General features: G+C 47.1%; 2 long non-coding RNA genes across 2 annotated transcripts; one reads left to right on the top strand and one right to left on the bottom strand.

Moving 5' to 3' along the window:
• Positions 1-3,302: 3,302 nt before the first annotated feature.
• On the bottom strand, positions 3,303-13,032 carry LOC122211835. Its single transcript, XR_006198865.1, has 2 exons — positions 12,666-13,032; positions 3,303-3,443 (listed from the first exon to the last, which is right to left on the bottom strand). It is a non-coding gene; the product is annotated as an uncharacterized LOC122211835 (long non-coding RNA).
• A 4,554-nt stretch (positions 13,033-17,586) lies between these two features.
• On the top strand, positions 17,587-21,538 carry LOC122211836. Its single transcript, XR_006198866.1, has 2 exons — positions 17,587-17,843; positions 21,089-21,538. It is a non-coding gene; the product is annotated as an uncharacterized LOC122211836 (long non-coding RNA).
• The last annotated feature ends 2,029 nt before the right edge of the window (positions 21,539-23,567 follow it).

The raw sequence follows: 23,567 nt of genomic DNA, 5'->3' as shown, positions 1-23,567 counted from the left end.
ATCAGCTCAGTTCATGATCCTAGGTTCGTGGGATCGAGCCCCACCTTGAGCTCCACATTGAACATGGAGCCTCCTTAACGTTCTCTCTCCTCTCCTCCCCTCTCCTCTCCTCTCCTCCTCTCTCCTCTCCTCTCCCTCTGCACCTCTCCCTAGCTTGGTTTCTCTCTCTCTCTCAAATTAAAAAAAAAAAAAAAAAAAAAAAGCAGGAAAAAAGTGCTGTTCAAGGTCAAATATAAAGCTTTTTTTTTTCTTTTTTTCCAGTCTCTCTTGGGCTCTCATGGTGGTGTTTCTTTGCTGATTAAGTTGCTCTCTGTCAGGCACAGGCATAGATGCTGAGCCAGTGCAGACCCTCACTGGTGCCCACATGACCACTTTGCGACTCAAGGCACTTGAGGTCCGTGGACTGCCAGGTTCCATCTGCAGGACTGAGGCAATGTGCCACACAGAGGCAGAAATGTCGAACCGGGTCATCTCTCCTTCCCACAGGCCCACTACTCTAATTCATCATGGGCAGGCAACCCCCAAGGGTATTGCAGTCTTTGTGCTGGGACGCTCTCTTTACCCGGATCGGGGATGGATGAAGGCCACCTGCCAAGTTACATGTTGGCACTGCGACACCAGAGCAGGAATGCTCAGTCATGCTCTCAGCCCGCATGCTCAGCGGGCACGCCTGGCTCTCTCCAGCTATGCACTCAGACCCCCGCTGGGGGGCAAGGGCAGCGCTGGTTGCTGGATGGAGGTTGGGAGGGGGAGACCAGGTGGGTTCAGAGCCCCAGAGAGCAGGGAGGAGCAGTGGGCCCTCATCTGTTTCTGGGAGACAGGACTGCACTTGAGGCTGAGGCTCGAAGCCCTCGGCATGCTCCATTGTCCCATCAGACTTGCAACATACAAATTGAAAGATACAATTACTGAGAATTTTAAGTCAGCACCACCAGAGCCCTGAACCCCAGGTGGGAGGCCTTTCTTAACACAGGACTCTACCCAGCCACACAGGTCGTATACCCAGGAAGCCATCTCTGCTGCTACACCCCCGGTGCCCGGAACCGTGCCTTGTACATACTGGTTGTACGTGACGATGCATTCATCACCATGATCACGCTAAGCATTAATCACGAATACCTTTATATCATTCAATCTTCGTAACAGTCCTAAGAGGTAGTGCCTCCATTCAACAAACAAGGGTCTGGAGGCACGTCGAGGTGAATAATTGACTCAGGTACGAGAAGCTGACGTATGAGGTTACGCCAGGGGGTCGTGTGAGAGCCGCAGGTAGCACCTCCTTCTTCTGCTGGGGACATGGAAGGGACGAGCTCAACGAGTGGTAGGAGAACGGGCTTTGTAGTGGGACAGACCTGGCTCTGAGGCCTGGCTCTGGCACTTCCTAGCTGTGAGATTTATGTGATTTTCTTCACCAGTCTGAGCCTCAGTTTACTCATTTGTCAAACGGGAGTAATGACACCTGCCGCATGCAATTGTTTTGATATTTACAGAATACAATGTTTCACAGCACACTAGGCACTTGGTAAGCAATCAACCAATGGTGGTTATTATTATTATTATTATTACTGGAAATAGCACAGCACTTTGTATGGACTCCAGAGTCTGGCTGCCTGCCTTCAGATCCCAGCTGGATGAGCCTTGAGAAAGCTACGCCTCTGTACCCCAATTCCTTCATCTGTCACAATACAGATAAAAATAGTACCTCTCTTACAGGGTCATTTTGAAGATGAAAGGAACTGACGTTCACAGAACACTCAGAACAATACCTGTTTCACAAATACGCACTCTTTCCATGTTTGTTTAAAAAATAAATATCAGTCTATAGGACAACTCTACCAACCAGCTCTTTTCTGTTTATTTCTCTAAACGCCTGTCTTAAAGCCCCGCATGTGCGAAGGCTGGGAGTGGTCCAAGCCCCGCGTGTTCTCCTGGGTCCCTTACACTCTGCAAAGCGGTGGGCAGCGCACCGAACTGGGACCGAAAGGATCCAGCTCCCTCACATTCGCCTTCCTTACCTTCTGGGTCTCGCTCCCCTTCTCCGGGCCTTGCTCTCCCCAAGTGCGTGGGCCGGGGAGGGGTGGGAAGGGGGACACCGAACTAGCGTTTTTCCCAGGCCCTTTCCAGTTCTGATTTTCTACTTGTCCCATCACTTTCTAAAAATCTCCCTCGCCTTCCCCACCGCAGCCCCAGACGCGAGTGTGACCTACTTGGCTTCTCAGCTTCCATTTTGTGGGAGGGCAAAGGGTGCTTCTGGTTCTGGGAGTGTTTCTCTCCTGACCTGACCCCATAAGAGAGAGTAAAACAAACAGATGGGCTCATTCTCCTGGGATGCAGCTGTTGGGTTTCCCTCTAGAATTGCTGGCCTCCCCCTTTCCTGGCTGCCTTCACTCTGAAAGCTCATTTATAGTATTGTCCTCAGTTCCAAAGATCTGTTTCCCATTTTCTTCCCAATCTTCCCTGCAACCCACCTCTCGCGGACTTCGTCTCTCCGTGCTGGTAATCCCTCCTACGCACCGTCCCCTTGGGGCCCCGACGCCCCCCAAATCCCATGGATTCCTCCTCTGATTCTGCCGGAGGAGATGCTGAGGGGGAGGAGGGTACCCCGAGAGTGAGGCCAGGTTGAAGACTTTATCTGCTCTGTGCAGCTGCATTTTTGTGACTTGCTTTCTCCGGCTCGTCAATACTGCTTCCCATTAAATTAAATAGCTTATTGACTGGTGTGCCACATGGCAATGGGGTTGATGGGATTCGCAGAGACTCCTCACTCCTCCTGCACCCCCCTCCCCACAATCACAGGTCACTGCTCAGTAAATCAGCGGGTAATGGAGTTTGAACTCTCAGAATCAGCTCTGTGTACCCTTTTTATTTGTTTTTAATTTGTATCAATGGTAATTCTGTCTGTTTCAATTTATGTGATGGTACAGGTTGCAGAGCTGAGGAAGTACCCTTTTTTACCCCATTAACCGCAGAGGGGGCAACATCCTTTCCAGGCTTCTTTGTGATAGACCTGCTCCACTGGGCAGGGAATGTTCCCTTTGCACAAGAGGTCCCCCTTTGTCAGGGGTCACCACTGCACCTCCCTCCATCTCCAGCAAATCCAGGGCGGAGCACTGAATTTGCTTTCCTCCGTTCATGCCCCGGTACTCCTTCATTCAGACGTGCTGTAAAATGAACATAGCATGGAAGTGTCTGGAGGGAGAGCTTGCACCCCAGGACCTGCAGGGTCCTATGGCTGGCCAGCTCCTTTCTGCCTAGATGCTTAGGTATTTTGCATATTGTTTCCCCTGGAAGCTAAGGCAGTGTGACTAGAGTCGCCAGTTTATTTGTCTGCAGGTGGATGCCATTTACAGCTTATTAGTGTCAGGACACGATTGTGAAGTAGATATAGTTTGCTGCAGTGCCCTTTAACTTCCTCTGACCATCGTCTTTTCTCCCCTCTGGCCCTGCAAGAAATACAGAGTTACAGAAGGAAAATTAAAAAGCACATAAAAATGGCCGAAATGAGATGGAGAATATAAATCCACCAGGATTCCCCAAGACAGGGGCGGCCAAGGTTGGGAACAGTTAGTTCGGGGCTACAAAAGGGAAACTGACTTGACAGGGCTGGTCCTAGGAAGGAAGCAGAGGGGTCTGTGTGCTGTGGGAAGGGTCACACATTGATTCCGTGTTTCTTTTTTTTTTCCTTTCCTTTCCTTTCCTTTCCTTTCCTTTCCTTTCCTTTCCCTTCCTTTTCTTTTCTTTCTTTCTTTCTTTCTTTCTTTCTTTCTTTCTTTCTTTCTTTCGACGGAGAGCAGGAGAAGGGCAGAGAGAGAGAGAGAGAGAGGGAGAGAGAGAATCCTAAGCAAGTTCCACAGTGTCAGCATGGAGTCCAACTCAGGGCTCGATCTCAGGACCATGAGATCATGACCTGAGCTGAAATCAAGAGTTGGACACTTAACTGACTGAGCCACTCAAGGCACCCGTGAGTTTCTAAGGGCAGTGGGGTAAAGGGCATGAGGGGTTCAGCGATGAGATAAGGAGAGACAGTAGAGCAGGAACCACTCTGAACCGTGACCCCACTTCCACCCCCTGTATGATCCCACAGATCCTCAAAGAAAGTAAAAAAAAAAAAAAAAGAAAAGAAAGAAAAGAAAAGAAGAGAAAAGAAAAGAAAAGAAAAACAAGTGAATAGGATGTTATTGAACTCCAAGCAAGAGACAAAACCAAGAATGGCTGCCCAGAATGCAGAGGGCTAGAGGGAGGCATTCAACCTTGGAACTGAATGGTTCGAGGCACAATCACCCAAAGCTTTGAGGAGGCTGGAGCCCCAGCTGGCATCGGGATGGCTTACACAGTGTACAGAGAGTGGGTCCCTGCTCCCCCAGGAGCCCCACTCTCCTCTGGGCTCTACGGCTCCCCTGTCTTGGGATTATCTGCTCTAGGCTTTGGCCAGGCAGAACCACCTCTGTGTCTTTGGGTTCCTTCTTCTCTTCCTCCCTTCTTACCCATGAGAGCTTCATGCTCTATCTTACCCTGAGTCCTGGAAGCTGGCACTTAATGTCCATGCTGTGTGTGTGTTGGGGGGGGGGGGGGCAGAGGGTATAGGGGAAATATCTGAACCTGCCTCCCAGTTTTGCTGTGGACCTCAAACTATTCTAAAAAACGGTCTTTCAAAAAAAAAAGTCTATGCTATCCCCACTGAGGACAGACTTTCCCTTTTTTAATTTTATTTTTTTAATGTTTATTTATTTTTGACAGAAAGAGAGAGAGACAGAGAGAGAGAGAGACAGAGCATGAGCAGGGCAGGGGCAGAGAGAGAGGGAGACACAGAATCGGAAGCAGGCTCCAGGCTCCGAGCTGTCAGCACAGAGCCCAACGCGGGGCTCGAACTCACAGACCGTGAGATCATGACCTGAGCCGAAGTCGGACGCTCAACCAACTGAGCCACCCAGGCGCCCCTCCCTTGTTTAATTTTGAAATTCAGACTCTCTCCTGACCCAAACCTCTTAGAGTGCTGGGATTTCTCACTGTGTGGTGGTCTAAGGGGCACTTCCTGCAAAATTAATTTGGTGGTTCATCATAGTAACTGAAACTCCATTCATCGTGACACTGAATTTTTTAATTATACCAAATACTTTTGGTCCCCGAGTTCCTGGCTCTTCCCATCACCGGCCAGTTTATAAAAACGGACTCAAGGTGCCAGACTCCTATGATGCACCTGTCACAGGGATCCAATACCAATCGGACCGTTGACTGAATGGTGGGGGGTTTGGGATCAAGTTCAGGGTAGACGGAGAGAGAATTTTGGATGGAGGACCCTTTCCATTGAGGACTATCTCGGCATAAGAGAATGTATGGAGAGTGCTTACCGAAGCATATTTTACATCCGATATTTTGTTTACTCCTCATATAATCCTGTGATGCTGACTTGAGGGAAAACTCCTTTTCCCCATCTGTAAAATGGGGATAACAGTTTTTACATGATTGGGTGCTTTTGAGGAGCAAATAGACCACAGCGTATGTGATAAGGGTTTGTAAACCTCATACATTTTACAAATGTTAGTCGACACTATTATTATCCTTCAAATCAAACCCCGCAGGCAAGTGGTAATTTCAGGCACAATTTCATGTCTCTGTATAATTTGCTGCCTCCCTCAGACCTAAACTCCTCAGCTCTGTAGTCAGAATTGTGAATTTGATTACATCTCATTGCCTTGCTGTTAGGCACCAACATTTCTTTTGTACATTAAAGAAGGGTGTAATAAGGTGGGAGTTTCTCTCCTAGCTCGGGGCCTGGGGACTAACTCAGCTTCTGAAGGGCACGGTTTCCCAAGTCCTTGGGCGAGCTGGCTGGGTGACCCTCGGGTGGAACGAGTCTTTCCTCCAGCTGATGAGGTCGGCCCTGTTGGAAGTGGCACAGGTTTGCCCATTTGACGCTCTCATATCCGACTCCTGGAAGCCTCTAGCTGCTTAATGGATTCATTTAAGTGATAATAGGAGCCGATCGTATGTCAGGTTGTTAAAATGGCGATAACATATTGCACTAGGAGAGCATTATCTACGGTAACTGCATTATAATGGTTAGGGAATGTCGACAGAACTACATATGATATTCCCATAAACACCAAATGAATTCAGAGTGACTAGGCTATTCAATCCAAGTGTGGCCAAGGCAAGAGGTAACACTTCATCTTCTAGACCCTCGCTTTCCAAACATTGCAAAAGGAGACACATGCAGACAAGTGTTGACACATCAAAGTCAAACAAATGCACATGCTTCTCTGATTCATAACCAATCTGGAAAGCCGCTCACCTGGCCTCAAGGGAGTGTGGGAATTTGCCAAATGTTCTCCCCCCGAGGAACAGAGGGGAACAGAGAAAGGAAGGCATTGGGGAACGATGATGGCCGAGGCCACAGGTTCTGTGTGTCAAGGTTCAAGGTTGCTCTCCTAAAGGATTTATAGGGGGTCGTAGGCTGTGCAGTTACAGCGTCAGGATACTCTAGCTGGCCCGCCTCCCCGCTCCCTGTGCCCTAAAACTACGTCAAAAAGAGAATGGTGAGGTCAGTAACGTTTACCTTTGTCCCCCTGCATCTCCAAGATTCCCTTCTGTAACACTGGTATCGCCTCCCCAATACTGGACTGATACCTTCTGCTCTGATGCTCCAGTCTTAAACTGTTATCCATCCCTGGGTATTTCTACCTTAAAAGAAGGTACTGCACCCCCAGAGGGCTGCTTTAAAAAATGCAGCTGTAACTTTTAGCTTCCAATTTCCAACTAGCCACAATAGTAGTCGCCATTCATTCAGGGCTCACTATAAGCCAGGCGATGTATTTACGTTATCTATAAATCTCAGAAACCTCAACAAGGCAGGGTTTACAATTCCCATTTTAGACATGAAGTCACCACGGCTCGGTTAAATCACCAGCAAGAAGGGACGGAACTAGCATTTAAATCCAGTTCTGCCAAGCCCCGCTTCAGGCTGGTTTGCCCAGTAAATTGCCTGACATCTCCGAGACCGTTTCCTTATTTGTTAACGCTCCGAGATGGTGTACCTCTGTTACAAGGCTATTATGAAGGTCACTTGAGACAATGTATGTGAATGCCCTTTGTAAATTGCAAACATAGGCCCGTTATAAGCACTTCTGCAAAGCGGAAAGCCCTGAGTCCGAAGCTAACAAGTTCTTCGGTCAATCCCTTGATATCTTTACAGGCGTAAGGCCTGGGTTTCTTCCCGTGAGAGGGGCTGGGAGCGCCGCCATTGGTTCCTGTCCGCCCACTATGTGCCCTGCAGTGTGCCGGGTCTGGAAGCTTCCCCTCTGTGGTACCTCACAGCCTAACAGGGCAAGTAAACTGTGTAAACAAATAGCTATAATAAAAGGTGCTAAGTGCTGTAATAGAGGTAAGCGGAAAGTGTTCTGGGAGCGCCAATGAGGCCAAGCCCCTCGTCTTCAACAATCTCGTTACAAGGAAACAGATGGATAGTGCTCTATCAAAACTAATAGAATGAAAGATATTGCAAAGGCAATATGTGCCCAAGTGCTTGGTAAACTGAAGCGCTAAACACGTGGAGGGCGAGTTTGTGATTTACCCAAAGAAAAGAATTGCTATCCGAGGAATTCCTGTGCCAGCCCAAGAATATTTTTAGGGCGGAATCTTCCTGGTGGTTCCCGCGTGAGACGTTTGGGAGGCCGTTTGGTCCCTTGGCCCTGCTGGAAGGCCTGTTTCACAGCGTCAACCTGAGTCTCTCTTCCCTCCAGGATAACCTCCGATGATAAAGGGCAGAGAATTGGGACCTGAAATGCTTGGAGGCCCGAGGCTTTCCCATCACCTGGAGCGTTGAGCTCCAGGGACTCCCCCGGGGACAGAAGGGATGGCATTTATGCTTTTTGACAGGATGATGAGATAGGGAGCTCGGAAACCCTGATCCTCTGCCCCGGGGGACCCCAAGGGAGGGGGCGTTTCAGTCAGCCCCTTCAACACTGCGATTCTGCCAGCTTGCCTAGCTGTGATGTGGGGTCAGGGCTATTGTTTTCCACCGCTCACTAAGGGAAATGCTCGCCAGAGAGCAATGCGTTCCTCTGTTAAAACAAAACACCTGTCATAAAAGGCCACATATTGTGGGCTTCCCTTGACACGAAGTGTCCCGAACAGGCAAATCATAAACTTCATAAACAAAGAGAGTAGCCTAATAGTTGCCTCCGGCCAGGCAGTCAGGCTGTGGGTGATGGGAGGGTCGGGTGTGACTGCTCATAGGTTTAGGGTTTCTTTCTGGGGGTGATAAAAGTGTCCCAAAATTGACGGGGCGTGGCGGCTGCAAACTCCGTAAATACACCGAAACCATCGAAGTGTACAATTTAAACCGGTGAATTGTATGTTATGTGAATTGTATCTCGACAAAGCTGGTCACAGGAGAACACAGCAATGCCGAAGCTTTATCTGGGAAGGCACAGAAAGTCGCCCCCTGATGGTGGGAGAAAACTTCGCAAAGTGCTGGGCTCTGACTCCTCCTCATTTTGGTTCCCATTTGGAGTTCCGTTGTTCTTTTCCACCTGGCATATTCAGGAACTTCTGATGCTCATCCAGGACAAAGCCCTAGCTGGCTGGCTCGCCACTCCTCTGCCTATGGCCTAATCTGTCCCAGCCAAGACAGGAGATCCCCCTTTGCAGGGCGATTAAAATTGTTACAGCTAAGTGAAAAAACGCTATTAGTGTGTGTGGGGGGGGGGGGGATGGGGAGCTATTGTTTAACGGGGACAGAGATTCTGTGTTGCAAGACGGAAAGCGTTCAGGGGACGGACCCTGGTGACGGTTGTGCCACAGTGAATGCCCTTGATACTAGCTGTATTGAGCTGTATGTACACTTGACAATGATTAAAATGGTTAATTGGACGTTACGTGTATTTTAACACACTTAAAAAAATGACTGTTGTCACCTAATCGAGAGGTTCCCTGAAATGTTATGAGAAGTGAAAGAATCGTGGGAAGGAGGATGCCGTGCAGAGATAGTAGGGTCAGCTTAAGGAAGAGCTAACAACCGATCCTAGCTTAGTGAATTTCACAGCGCAGGCCTTTGGGGGAGTCTCGAAACCCCTGCAAATGAAAAGAGTGCTTCCTCCTTTCAGGTGTCCTTGATCCCAGAGACGAGACATGTGCCGTGCTGCACTGTCCAGTCAGAGCTGGGAGAACTGCATTCCACACAGGTGCTTTTGAAAGACGTATTGAGAAACACCGATCGCAGAGGAAAAAGGAGGTGAGCACAGTAGAGCTCGCCCATCTCACTCCCTGGACCCAACATGCTGCTCTCATCTGACCGCGATGTTTCCTTTCTTCTCACGTTGAAATTACGACCACCACCCACCCCAAACCACTTCAGTGTTCCCCACCGGTTCATCCACTCAGTCGCCCCAGCCAGAATTCTCCAGGCAGCCTGATCTCTCCATCACCTCCCGAGCAATTATCGAAGGTCTCTTAATTCTAAATTCAACGGACCTCATGAGTCTGTCTGCTCATTTCCATCGATGCTGCCTCCACGCTGGGCCACGCCATGGGGGTCATTAGTCGAGACTCCTACAACAGCTGGTTAAGTGGTCTCCGAACGTGGGCCCCTAGGTCCCAACCCTCCCTTCGTTCTTCAAGCAACAGCCAGAGCGATCCTTTGAGAGATCGAATCAGATTAGGTTAACTCCTGGGAGAAAGCTTCGCGGGCCAGCCATGCCAACAAGAGAAAACAAAATCGTGCCAGTGGCCCGCGGAGCTCTGTATGATCCACCATCCCCCTGCCTCTGTCCTTCACATCACCTTCCCAGCTCATCCTCTTCCTGGCTTTTTTTCCGTTCTTTAAAAGTCCCAAGCTCTTTTCTTGGCTCCTTCCTATGCTTCTTTCAGTTCCGAGCTTAAATATCACTTACGCAGAGAGACCCTTAATTAATTCATTTACTGCTTGTCCATTCACTCAATAAATATCAATCTAGCACATGCTCTAGTGCTAGGCACTCTACTCGTCCTTGAACCTCCCTCCCTGTGTAACTAAGGCCTCCTGTTACATTCTCCCCGGCACCTGCTCTTTTTCTTCATTGTACTGAACACAATTTTTTTTACGACAAATTTGTTGTTTGATTTTTTTTTTTTAATTTTTTTTAACGTTTATTTATTTTTGAGACAGAGAGAGACAGAGCATGAACGGGGGAGGGTCAGAGAGAGGGAGACACAGAATCTGAAACAGGCTCCAGGCTCCGAGCTGTCAGCACAGAGCCCGACGCGGGGCTTGAACTCACGGACCGTGAGATCATGACCTGAGCCGAAGTCGGCCACTTAACCAACTGAGCCACCCAGGTGCCCCTGTTGTTTAATTTTTTAAAAAGTGTCTTCTTCTTCGAATGCACTAAGGTCTTTGAGGGTAGACTAGTTAACTCACCTCTGTGTTGCTTCCAGAAATAGCTATTCAATAAATATTTTCTGGGACGCCTGGGCAGCTCAGTCAGTTAAGCGTCTGACTCCGGCTCAGTACGGAGCCTGCTTCGGATTCTGTCTCTCTCCCTCCCTCTCTCTCTGCCCTGCCCCCATTTGCATTCTCTCTCTCCCTCTCTCAAAATAAATAAATACACTTTAAAAAATAGATAAATATTTGCTGAATGAAGAAATCTTTAAATAGAGATCCTTTTTTTTTTTTTTTAAATCTGATAGTGTGTGGCATATGGAAGGTTTATTTCTTCCTCTCTCTTCCCAGCTTATTCCACATCATAAAATAACAGCACATGATGTTGAGGGTGGCTAAGTGGGAGACAGACTCACCAAACTCTTCCTAATGAGAATCCGCGTTAGCTAATAAATGACAATATTAATGACTAACATTCGTAGGGTGTTTTACATCTAGCAAAACATTTTCCCATTGCATTCTGCCCTTCAATTTAATAAAGAAAATCTAGCTTTCGGCTGCCCTATAAAAATGAAATCAAAAAGAAATAAAAAGTTTGAGGACAACAGGGATTAAGCTGTTATGATATTTAAAGTCCATTAGTAAAAGATTAGCGAGTTAGAAAAAAAGGGAACACCCTTCAACACGGTTTCTCCTTTCAAATTCTGAGGGCACTGTAGGGGTTTATAGAAACAAAGATATGTCTTTTAACTCTGTTATATCTGTGCCCTGCCAGAGCTTTGGGCTATTTATTATTAATTCTTTTTTTAATGCTTATTTATTTTTGAGAGGGAGAGACAGAGTGAGCAGGGGAGGGGCAGAGAGAGAGGGGGAGACACAGAATCTGAAGCAGGCTCCGGGCTCTGAGCTGTCAGCAGAGAGCCCATCGTGGGGCTAGAACCCAGGAGCTGCGAGGTCACAACCTGAACCGAAATTGTTCGCTCAACCAACTGAGCCACCCAGATGCCCCCTTTTGTAGAAATTCTTTTTTTTTTTTTTTTCAGTGTTTCTTTATTTTTGAGAGAGAGAGACAGCCATGGTGTGAGCAGTGAGCTGCTTATTATAGGAATTGAATCTCATGGTGCCCTGTATGCGATATGATGGATTCCTCCCAGTTTTCCATCAGTATGAGGAGTCCTCCCAAAGGCTCAGGACAAAGAAGCAGCTTTACACGTAGAAGCTGGAGTCCAGGACTCTTAGTTGTTGTTCATAAGGAGCGGGAGTTTTCCCTGAATTGAATGCCCCACCCCTGCAACAGCCATACCTGTGGGGATTACTTAAGCTGACACTTCTTTCCCTCTCCCTTCTTTCCTCCCTTCCTTCCTTCCTATTCATTCTAAAAGTCTTGTCTTTTTACCTTTACTGTGTGCCTTTCTACGTGCAAGGACCCACGATATTTATTAGAAGCAGACACAGGAAGTTGGCTGGGGTATCTGGGCAAATGGTAGTGCACAGCTTAAGTAGGAGATACCCCCACGTGCACCTTCCTTTACAGCACAGCCACTGTTTTGCTCTACAGAATAAAGGTCCAAAGGTCTTCAACTCTGCAAAGTTCTAATCAGTTTACCTTTATCAATGCACCGTGGCGTTTTCAAGGATTCCGCCTGGCACTTTCAATCTGCTTCTCTTCTTGGTATTGATTCTCTGGTGTCATGATCAGCAAAAGGCCAGCCTGAGGGGTAGAGGCCCCCGGGGAGGCAGAGGAGAGTAAAATGACAGAAAGGATAGATCTATCACCTTGAACGTACTCCAGCCCAGCCAATCATGGAGTTGGCCGGAGTCAGACCTGTATAATGTTTGGATAGGACACCACGTTGGAATAGCAGAAGCTGCAGCCTGAAAGACCAGATGCTACTGGGGAGTCGGTACTGGAACCCTTCCACCATCTGGAGCCATGATTTCTGGCAAGTTACTCACTTCTTCCCCTGCAAACTGAGCGGCTTGATCTATGGTCTCTAGGAGCCCTTTTGCCCTAGCATTCTATTGCCCTAAGTTTTATTTTCTCCTTCCACAAGTGCTCAGAAAATGAGGACATAGTTAATGATGTCAAAGGCTAAAGAGAGTTGGTGGAAAATAAGGCATCAGAGGTGTTCACGGATTTTGAAACGTTGTGCTTTTGAAACTTTGTTGGGGTGGAACAACACACTGAGCTGGGGACTGAATGGAAAGAAGTGAAAATCGTTGTACGGGAGAAAAAGAACAGTAGCCAGAGATATGATGAGTGCGGTGAAATTAGGGAAAAGAGGGATAATACAGATATTAAACATACCTCATCATAAGATGTGGAAAAGCCATAGAAGTAGCCATGTGCTACTTGTAGCTTGTAGGATACTTTTCAGTCCTTAGGAAAACATCCACTATTACTGTCTGAAACATGGAATTTCCAAGTGTTTCCATTTTTGTTTCAGGATGACCTGGTGAGAAGACAGCGCTCGTGGAACCAGAGGAAAGTGACTTGTGCTCAACAGGAGGGTGACAAGATCTTTCTAATTATTCCTCAGCATTCTAGAATCCAAGGTGAAGAATGCTCCCCGACAAGGCGGAGGTAAGCAGACATAGGGGAAAGAGTATGGAATCAGAGTGTGACCCATTTGAGTTTCCAACCACAGTCACGGGGACAGTGTGGGACAGGGACCTGCGGGCATATAGGGCAGACTCATGATTTAGCCCGTCTTCAATCTAAAATTTTCAAAACATGTGCCCAACACATATTCAGGGGAGAAGCTGATGAAGGAGAGGGCAGAGAAGGAGCACCGTCAGAGCCTATGGCTCAACTCTGGCCCCACATTTACAGCCTCATCCAACGAAACAAAAGCTGACATTTACTCAGAGTTTTTCTTCTTAAAGGTCGTTGAGCAGGTTCTTTAGAGGTCTTGCCTCCCATCACAAATGGTTTTTCAAAGTCTTCTGTTCCAGGAGTGTCCTTAAAGATAAATGTATACGTGTGTGTGTGCGTGGGTGTAATTTTACACGAGAGTGGAAAAAAATACAGTTGACTCTCCTTATTCGCAGCTTTTATGTCCTATAGTGTTGCCATGAACATGACTTAGCGAATACAGAACTGTTGTTCCTAGGGGACTCACAGGGTTAGGTTCCTGTGAGCCCCTGGCCATGACAGCTTCAGCCACTGGCCAACACCTAATCTTTATCATGTGTGTTTTTGTTTCAAGGCACCTAATTTACTATATTTTGCTATTTGTTCACATTGAACTCACAGCCAACAGCACTATAACTCATGCCTGAGTGAAGCTTATCTAACTAACACACGTATTTTCTCCAGAAGGTACGTCACAGCCTTTTTGCGCTTAGAAACACTGGCACTTAGCATCGTGCTCGGGGCCCTTTTACACAGTGAAATCATCCACAGAAAAGCACAAACGTAAAAAATGTGGCACTAAACAGACCATGAAAAGAACGCTGGGTTACAGTATGAGAGTTGAGACGTGAAGGGAGAAATCACCTCATTCAACCTTATCTGAGAATGTGCACTTTGGGCAACTCTCATTTTTCCTCACACTATGCATGTCCTCAAATGACTGTGAAACCCCCATGAGTATCGATTTGAGGTTACGATCCATTTTATCTGGGAGGCGAATTCTCAAATACAGAATCCGTGAATATTGAGGATCAGCTGGATGTATATGCCTTCAATAGATGTGTGTATATGGATATTGGGCAATTTCCCTTATCTCTTTAAGCCGACCTATGAAATAAGATGAATATTACTTCCTCATAGTGGGAGCATTAACTGAAATAACACATGGGAAGCACCCGCAAAACTCATGGTACACTTTCTGAGACACCGAGGGGGGAGACTTTTACTCTTTCCCCCTGAAGGGGAAAGGCTACCTTTCTCTCCACAAGGTAGCCTCATTTTTGCATCAGGCTGTCTGTGGTGCACAGCTCTGACTTCTGATCTGGCTAGAACATTTTCTCCTTGTATTAAAATTACTTCGGAAAACTATTGAGTTGATTTTCAGTCATCACAGCTCACACGTCTCCTATTGCAACGGCCAAGTATTCAGTGCTTCCTTCGGCTTCTCAGATCTTCTCTCTCACATTTTGCATTTTGTACTTGAAGGTGAAATCCACATCTAGTGAGACAGACCCTTTGTATCCAGACCAGCTGCATCTGAGACTTGAATGCCTTTGCTTTCTCTCCTGTTTTTATATTTTGTTTTGTTTCTCTTCTCCACCTGATCAATACCTTCCCATCTGAAGAAGCAAAACATTCTCTCTGTTCTGTTCCCCTTGCTGCTGATTCTGACTCAAGGGGATTGGGGTGGGTGTGTGGGGGGGGAGAGGGTCACCGTCTATATTTAACCACAAAGATAATTCCTTCTCCTTAACACGTCCAGCAGTGCCAGAGAGAATTTGACATTTGAGGGGACTGAGTGGCAAGGGCAATTCTTATAATCGGGCTATTGGAATAGAAGGGATTGGAGCAGCGAGTGAAATGCAGGGGTGAGAAAGTCAGGGATTTGGGGGAGGGGATCTAGCGCAGGAGAAGAGGGAGAAGTTATCCGTCAACACTGGTGGAAGAACCGACAGCAAGACTTAAATGCTGCACTAAGTCGCCTCCAGGAGAACCTCGCAAACGTGGAGCGGGGCAGGGGGCACAGCTGGGGAGGGTCATGGCTGTGCCAGCTGTTTAAATGCTCTGCACCCTAGATGAGCACTTCTCAAACTTCGATGAACACGTGACCCCCTCTGGATCTTGTTAAAATGCAGATTCTAGTTCCGTAGGCCTGGTTTGGTCCGAAGATTTTGCACTTCTAAGCATTTTCCAAATGAGGCTGATGCTGCTGGTCTCTAAGCCAAACATTGGGTAGCAAGGCTCTACTACAGTCTTTTAGGAGAGCACAGGCAAAGAAAAACAAGGGAAGGTGGTTGGACAGCTCTTTCCTCTTCTTCCCCGCCTATCAGTGGCCCTGTCTGGTTTCCAAACCATTTTGAAAGTATTTTATACTTCCCTCCCTCCTGGACTTCCCCATCTATGCTCAAAGCACTGGGAGATCGGGGGTTGAGTTTTGTTGATCATTGCATCTAAGGCTTTCTCCAGAATAGGCACTTCATAAATATTAAAGTTGTACTTAAAACATCTTTCTCCGTGAGGCTTTGCCAGATCATTCTAGCTCTACAGCACTCACTATCTGCGTCATTCATTTGGCAATTAATCTTATACAGTCTTATGACAGTTTTTGTATTGTTGCACTGGACTGTTATATATCTTTTGAATTGTTATTTATTTTTCAGCCCCTCTGTGTATTGACTCTGCAGCTAGATTGTAAATAAATTCTTTGAGTTGAGGGACTGGATTTTCATTCATTCATCAATCATTTGGTTTGTACCTACCATGTGTAAGGCTGGGGTCTTGATACACAAAGATAAATAAGGTAGGGTCACTGAGGGGCAGGAGAGTATGGTGAGAAGGGCTTAGCTCTCGGAGTCGGAGAGAACTAGGCTTGAATCCCAGATCTGCTACTTTCTGGCTTCCTGACTGCACACAAAATACATAACATACCCCAACCTTGATCTTTTCAGCTGTACAAAATGGGCTAAAACCATCAATCTTATTGTATACGCAGTCCCTGCGATGAGTACTCAGTGGGCATTCAGGAAAATATAATTTCTCATTCTTCAGAGAGTTACCACCAAATAGTTTAGAGAAAACTGTAAATACATAAATAGTCAAAGCACTGGAGAGGCTGTATGAGTGGAGCCTTTCTTGGTAATTCCCACGGGGTCTAGGAGGGAAGGCCTTAATAAATGCCTGGGGTTTGACTAAAGGCAATAACACACCTTCTCCAACACAGGCATCTGAGAGCCTTAAGTGAATGTAATCCAATTTATTAATTTCGACACGACTTACTTTTACAGACTCTTCCTACGATCGAGCCACAGCCTCGACGTTTATAAAGGTATAAGGATCTGTCAGAGGCAGTCCTCGCTTTATGGGCCTCTTAAGACGAGCTCTGTTTATAGACAAATCTGTAATTAAAGGATGTATGGCATTAGCAAGATCTATGATCCGTGCAAAGAAAAAAATAAGCTGAGGAAAGTAACGAATGATCCATTTTGATGATGGTAGGGAGGAAAAGGAGGTGGAAATTGATCAAAAGAAGGGCCTGCGCAGCAGGGCAGACGATGAGAGACAGGTTACAATAGCTTGGGAGGAAGTTAGGGTTGGAAGAAGGCAGCCTACAAGTGTCCCTGTTGCTGTGAAATAGCAGAATCCATGACAGGAAGCCTGAGGCTCCCCAGACGTGGCCTCGTTTGCTCTGACACCCCCATATGAAGGATAATCTCTCCTTCGATCCGGGTGGGGAGCGTGAAGCAGAGGCTAGGAGATGCCTGCCCCTTACAGAGATAAGGCAGCATGAATGTCTGCCGTATCTGTCTGTCAGCCTAGAAATCCACTTGGGTCCAGAGCCTACTCCACTTTGAAATAACTGGAAGGAAAAAGATCAGGAGAATGGAAGAGTACCAAATTCCTTCTGGCTTCTGGGCTAGATTATTGCCCTTGTTGTCTATTTGGACCAAGGCCAAATATTTCTTCCAGTCTAGTGTGATGTCTTCCCGAGACAGCACCAGAAACATGAACGGATGAACTATGGCCTCTAGTTTGGGCAAATCCAGGAATTTCTGCCTGTGGCTGCTCTACGGAGGCAATGAACCCAGAGAGGCTAACAACGTAAGTTTGTCTGAGCCATCACTGTGCTCAATGCTTAGCCTCTAACTAAACCCTGGTTCTGTAATACAGCCTGGGAATCCACTAGAATAAACGTGGGCCTGACATATGGTCAGTCTCCCCGCTATGCCTAGGGACGTCATCCAGGAGTGGCACATGATGTTTCAAGAAGCCAGGTTGCATCAGCCCTGCCTTTCACGGTGCTACCTCCCTTGGAGAAGATTGGCAGAATGTTCTTCAATCCAGAAAGGCCGCTCGGAAAGATTTTCATCTGGCCTAAATGAGAAATACTTCTCAGAGCTGTGTGGGCTTCTCCAAACATACCTAGAAACTAACAGATTTCATGCTCACTTCTATCACCCAGTAAGCAATCATGGGTCACCAAACCATAAATCGGCAGTTAATGGATTTTCGTCTACATGCTCTGGCCTTTAGCATCATCTTTAATTTGGTTTTAATTTGTGTTGATCTCCCCTTGCTTCTTTGATCTCCCAGCATCTTCAGATTAGAGGATGCTGCAGTGACCACCTCCCCCCAGTCCTAGACGATCTGGAGGGAAGGAAGGACACATGACTTTTCAAACACCATCTGCTACAAGTGGATGGCAGAGTCTACGAAGAAGAAACGATATGTGTTTAGAGGTGGGGGTGAGAAAGAAGCAGACTGAGAGCAGGCTGGATCTTCTTACGCCAACTCAACACAGGAGGAATCTGTCCCGCGATTCATGTGATGTCGGCCTCTAGAGAAGAACACTGGGTGAGTGGTTAGAAACATAAAAATCAGAGCTGGGGAAGCCTTCTGATTAAAATGGGCGGCCAGGTGACCTGAGTGTGGCATCAGCTGAAAAATTCATCTCCAGTCCCCGGCCTATTAAAGACCAAGGGTGGAAATTAACCTCACTTAGCACAATGATTAAGCTGCTGTCAATGGAGCCCTTTTCCACTAGTGCTAAAAACTTACTGATTTTTCTTTTCTTTAATTGGATTAAAATGAAGGAAACCCAAGACCTCGGGGGAAGGAAAGCTGAGCAGAAACCATACACTCTAGGGGCTCCGGGCTCCAACAATCATGCCGTTTCAGGTGTCAGAGGGCTGTGTGCGCCTTTGATGCCCAGGCTCAGCAAGCTGGGTACCTGAGTCTCAGTACTAGAAGCCAAACTCTGCTAGCCTGTGGTCCGAAATGGACTTGTTTCAAACCCTAGTGACCACCAGAACCAGAGAGAGAAGTTAGGGTGTCCTTCGGGACAGGTAGTTTCAGCCTATCGCTAAAAGACTTACGACATTAAGTCTTTAGACATTAGGTACCTCTGGCTAGCGATGAGCACCCAACCACATTTGTCTTCTCACTGGCTTCAGGCCTTCCCACATCTCTCTCGTTTCTGGAGAAGGCCTCTATTTTGCTTTCATTACCCTGTCTTGGGGTGAGAGTCCTGAAGAGGACCCCCTGTGCCAACACAAGCCTATATAGTATCTCTGAGTCAACCAGAAAAGGTGCCCATCTAGGTGGACATAGTCGCTTGTCCATACTGTTTATTGACCATGTTTGTGCAGAGAGAACAGTGGCCCTTCATGAGAGTGACGATGGGGGTAGGGGGGATCAGACACAACCCTGACGGAGCACTCTTTGGTAAGCAGAAGGCAAGCTGGATTCCAGCCGTCCCTTCCTGCCTCAGTTGGGTGTCCTGGGGGAGGGAACAATCGGCATAACCCTAAGGGGCGGCCCTCATGACAACCCAGGAAGCAAGGGAACAGAATAGGATGCCTCAAGACAAGGCACCAGGGCTACAAGTGAAGGAGGAAGTGTCCTTTACTTTTTTAAAAAAAGTTTATTTATTTTGAGACAGAGAGGGAGAGAGCAAATGCTTCTCTCTGTCTCTCGCTCTGTCTCTCTCTGTCTCTGTCCATCTGTCTCTCAAATGGTGAATTTATTGCAGAATAGAAACTAATTGTTCTCCTCTTCCTAAGCATTTTTCCTTCCTGCATGTTGCCTCTTCTTTAATATCCTAAAAAAGCATTACCACGCGAGTAGGTTTCAGCCAGCATAATCGGGAGCCCTTTCTGGGGTTTGCCAGATGCTAATCCCATACTCACGAGCACCAGTTAAAAATTTAAAGCTGTTGTTCATCTCCCTCAACCTCCACCCATCTGCACGCCTCCCTTCTTCTGTGGGAATACAAGTCTTAGTATGGAAACTGGATCTGGGGAGTCCCTCCTGAGCGTTCCTCAGTGCCTTTTTTGAGCTGACTTAGCCTGTGTCATCACCTGGGATGAGTTCTCTGTGTATTTCTTCTGTCCCTACCCACCTGAGGACACAGGCCAGTCAGGGCCCTTCTCCAGCACTGGCAACATCCCCTTAGCTAATGTGGATTCAACAAACTACAGTCTCTGGGCTGAGTCTGGGCTGCTGCCTGTTTCTCTCTCTGTCTTTCTCTCTGCCCCTTTCCCCCACTCATGCACTCTCTCAATCTCTCTAAAATTAAAAAAAAAATTGTATACAATTCAAATTTCACTGGCAGAGCAGAACAATCACAACAGCGATGTGATTATTTACAGCCCCAATTATTTACTCTCTGGCCTTTTCTGGCGAAAAGTTTGCCAACCCTGAGCCAACTAACTGAGCTCTGGGTCATGGAGGGAGAACCCTACCAGGCTTGTTTTCTAGGCTCAGTTGGCCCTTGGAAAGCAATAAACCAGGAATACAAATCCCACTGGAGCCTGGGGTAGGAGATCAGCCTGAAATGGGATAGGGATTTCTGCACATAAGTTCTAGAAATGCAGTGTTGGTGGGCACATGACAGATGCAACCCTCTCCCTCCCCAGTCCAGGGTCTTTAATTCATGGGACTGTGGTTGCACCCCATGTCTCCTCTGTTAGGTCAGGTTGTCAAAGAGGCTTCTACGGCCAATGGCAATGCGGCGTGTCTGGATTAAGACTCTGTTAGTGATTAGTTCATTCCTGATTACTGTGAAATATTCAGGACCCATTTGCTCTTATAAGTCAAACAAAACCCACAAGGAAAACAGCTAATCATTACAAGAATACCATTTCCCTCCTTATGTCTGCCTCGTCCCTATCTAACTCCAAATGAGCCTTTGGTTGCTGAGTGCAATTCAATGACTGACTCCTGCGGGTCTCAATCTTGGCTATGGAGCACATTTTTTGGGGGGTGGGGGTGGGGTGAGGGGTGGAGCTTTAAAAAAATACAGATGCCTAGGCCTCACTCATAAGAGATTCTGGTTCTGTGGTCCTCCGTGGAGACCGGTCATTTGCATATTCGAAGACTGAGAACTGTTTTCCTTAGAGGTGTCAGAAAGGTCCAGAAGAAACATACCCTGCCCCTGTCGTTCCTCTATCCTCTGCTTCGGTTCTATTCCATTAGTGCATTGAGGGTGCCTTGAGAACTTACTAGAAGTCAGGCCCTGTGCTAGGGCACACGGGCACCAAGGTCAATAAGACACTGCTCCTGCCTCTTGAGAACCTATAGTCCGAGCAGGGGTGGGTGGGGCGGTGGGGGGTCAGGGCCTACCTGAACACTCGCCCGTTATGTGCTCTGTTGGGTCATGCTGCCAGTGCCATAAGAAGCCAAACTGGGGTTGCCCCAGGTGCTGTGACCCACGGCAGAGGGCCTGTGCCTACTTTTTAAACCCACATTCACCCAGATGGGCTCTCAACTGGTTGGGCTGTTCCATCATGCTGCCCCTCTCCGGAGATCTGTCACCTCTCCTACAGCCAGGCTCACAGGGACGCCTGTAATTCTAGGGAAGAGGGATGGTTTAGGGAGACCGGCGAGCTCCCCCTCCAAACGGAAAGAGTCCCCTCTGCCTCACCCTGCCCCTCATGCAAGGGGCCGGAAGGGACGATGAAGTCTGCACGCAGCTGTCGATTCAGCTGATGATGCACGAGCGCTGGTGTGGTTTTCCATGGACGGGCGATATTGGCCCCATGGCGATCAGCTGGGGATGATACATACTTTCTTCTTTTCTTTTCTCTTTTTGTTATCAGTAAACGAAGCAGATCCGCTGCCAGGGTGACACAGAGAGGGACGAGATGTGGACTGACAAGGTGACCGAATATATATTTTTCTGAACTATGATGAATTTTTTTTTTCCGCGGAGCCAGTATTCTGACCACTGTCCCACGTTGACACTTTTATTATCTGTAGCTCAATTTCATGGAGCAGATTTGGTTTTCTTTTCCGATCGCAAGATTCTTTCAAAACAAATCAGCCTCACTCTCTGGTGGTAGCTTCGTTTTGTTCCTCTTCCTGGGAGGACGTTCCTTGAGGACAGAATTCATGTAGCTCTGTGTAGAATAAAATCATTCATTTTTTTTTTTTCCCATGAAGCCTCTTTTTTCATTCCCCTTGCTTCCACAAATAACCGAGGCCTTCTTCTTTTTTTTTTTATTATGAGAATAACAAAAGTAAATAAATAAAAGGTGATATTTATTGAACGCAACTCTGTAACAGGCACCTTCCGTTTGGCTCTCGACACATAATGGCTTTTGTTCATCACAGCAGCCCTATCAGGACAGTGCTCATATTATCCTCATCATACAAAGCAACAAAGGCAGACCCAGAGAGATCTAGGAAGTACCTTGCCCAAGATCATAAGTTCATAAATGGCAGACTCAGGATTCAAACTCGAGTCCTTCTGGCTCCCAAGCCTGCACTCCTAACCTCCTTCGGACACTAGTCCTCCAGATATAACCTTAGCTTTACTCCTTGGACACTGAAAGCATCTAACACAAAAGGGGACAGAGGAGGAGTTGTGCTTATGGTCTCCTTACATTGTGCTTTTCCTCAGAATTCGTAACGGAGGGAATTGCGATTGGTCATGGGGACAAGGACACACCACACAGCTCAGGATGAAGCTACTGAGGCTCCCTCCCTGAAGACCCCGTGATGCCTCCAGCTTGGGTCTTATTTGGTGGGGGGAGGGGGGGCACGTGATAGCCCCACTGCCTGCAATCTGTCTAGTTAGGACGACAATGTGAATTTGATAAACTCTTCAACTGGCTTTATTGGCTATACATACTTGGCGATGGCTTATGGAGAGGAATAGGAAGCTTTTATCAACACAAAGACGCTCAACCTCATTAGGTCTGTAGCTGTGATCAATTCATTATGTGCTCTCACCTGAAATTAAAAGCTGTGAGTTATCAAAGCAAGGGTGAGGACGAAGATATAGGATAGTACCTCTGAGATTCCATTAAATAGCCAAGAATATCCCATCAATTTCTCCAGGGAGGACTTCCTCTTTCCCCCCACTTCCCCCTCATGGCTTCGCTTACTCACATTCTAGCAAGTTACAGCCTGGACATTGCTTACCTGTCTCTGTCACACAAGCTTATTAAAGGTAGTGCTGAACTTCCAGGCACTCGCTGCCCAATCATCTTCCGTGGAGCTCGGACAATGGTTAATCGCCGAGACAAGGGAAGGAAGAGGTGCCAGACCACCTACATGACCGACCTCAAATGGTACCTCCCTCCACCTAAATCACTTAGCCTCATTTACTCCACGCATCCATTCATTTACCCACCAAACCTTTATTCAGTTCAACATACACTGAACATCTCCTGTAGGCCGGGCTCTTTGCTAGGCATACAAAGTAGATAAGAAATGGTCCCTACGCTCAACATGCTCACAGTTGAGTGGAGTTGACAAGCAATCAAAAAACTGTTATAATTCAATGTGGTTAGGGCCATATAGAACACTCTGGGAGCTCCTGGCAGGAAGGTGAAGTGTCAGTAGGGCATCCTAGGTAGAAAGAATGGGCCATGCAGGAGTGCCTGGGTGGCTCAGTTGGTTAAGCGTCCAACTTCTGTTCAGGTCGTGATCTCATGGTTCCTGAGTTCGAGCCCCGTGGTGGGCTCTGTGCTGACAGCTTGGATCTTGGAGCCTGCTTTGGATTCTGTCTGTCTGTCTGTCTGTGTCTCTCTCTCCCCCTCCCCCACTTTCACTCTGTCTCTCTCAGCTTCTCTCAAAAATAAATAAACATTAAAGGAAAAATTTTAAAAAGAATTATCTGTGTAAAGACTTACAAAAATGAGAGAAAACAAACACAAAGGGGCAGAAAGTCCCTATTTTTTTGCTATTTTAAACGCTCATTTTCTTCTAGTACCTGGCAGCCTAACACTTCTTTCCGAGGTCCTAGGGGCGAATTTTGATTTGTTTAAGTCAATCCCATTTTCCACTGCTAGTGATCAGTCAAGGAAGGTATGGGTAAGAGACGATGTCCTGGTCAATGATGAGAAGTCTACTGTGGCTTCTGGGGATGTTTTTCACACTTGTAAAAAGAATTGCAGACAGTGACAAGCCCCTTTAGCCTTTGAACTTTATTGCGTGAGGATATGATTCTAAGAGCTTCTGGAGCCATTTTTCAGATCTGAGAGGGGATTCCAAGAAAATTGCGGAGAAGCTGACACAAAGCCCAGACATCACTGAGCTGCTAAATTAACCAACTTTGGCACCATTTATTTG

Source organism: Panthera leo, chromosome F3 (assembly GCF_018350215.1).
Source record: "Panthera leo isolate Ple1 chromosome F3, P.leo_Ple1_pat1.1, whole genome shotgun sequence".
In the NCBI taxonomy this organism is placed as follows: domain Eukaryota; kingdom Metazoa; phylum Chordata; class Mammalia; order Carnivora; family Felidae; genus Panthera; species Panthera leo.
The sequence above is the reverse complement of the archived record's forward strand: the minus strand, read 5'-3'. Positions and strand labels throughout refer to the sequence as shown.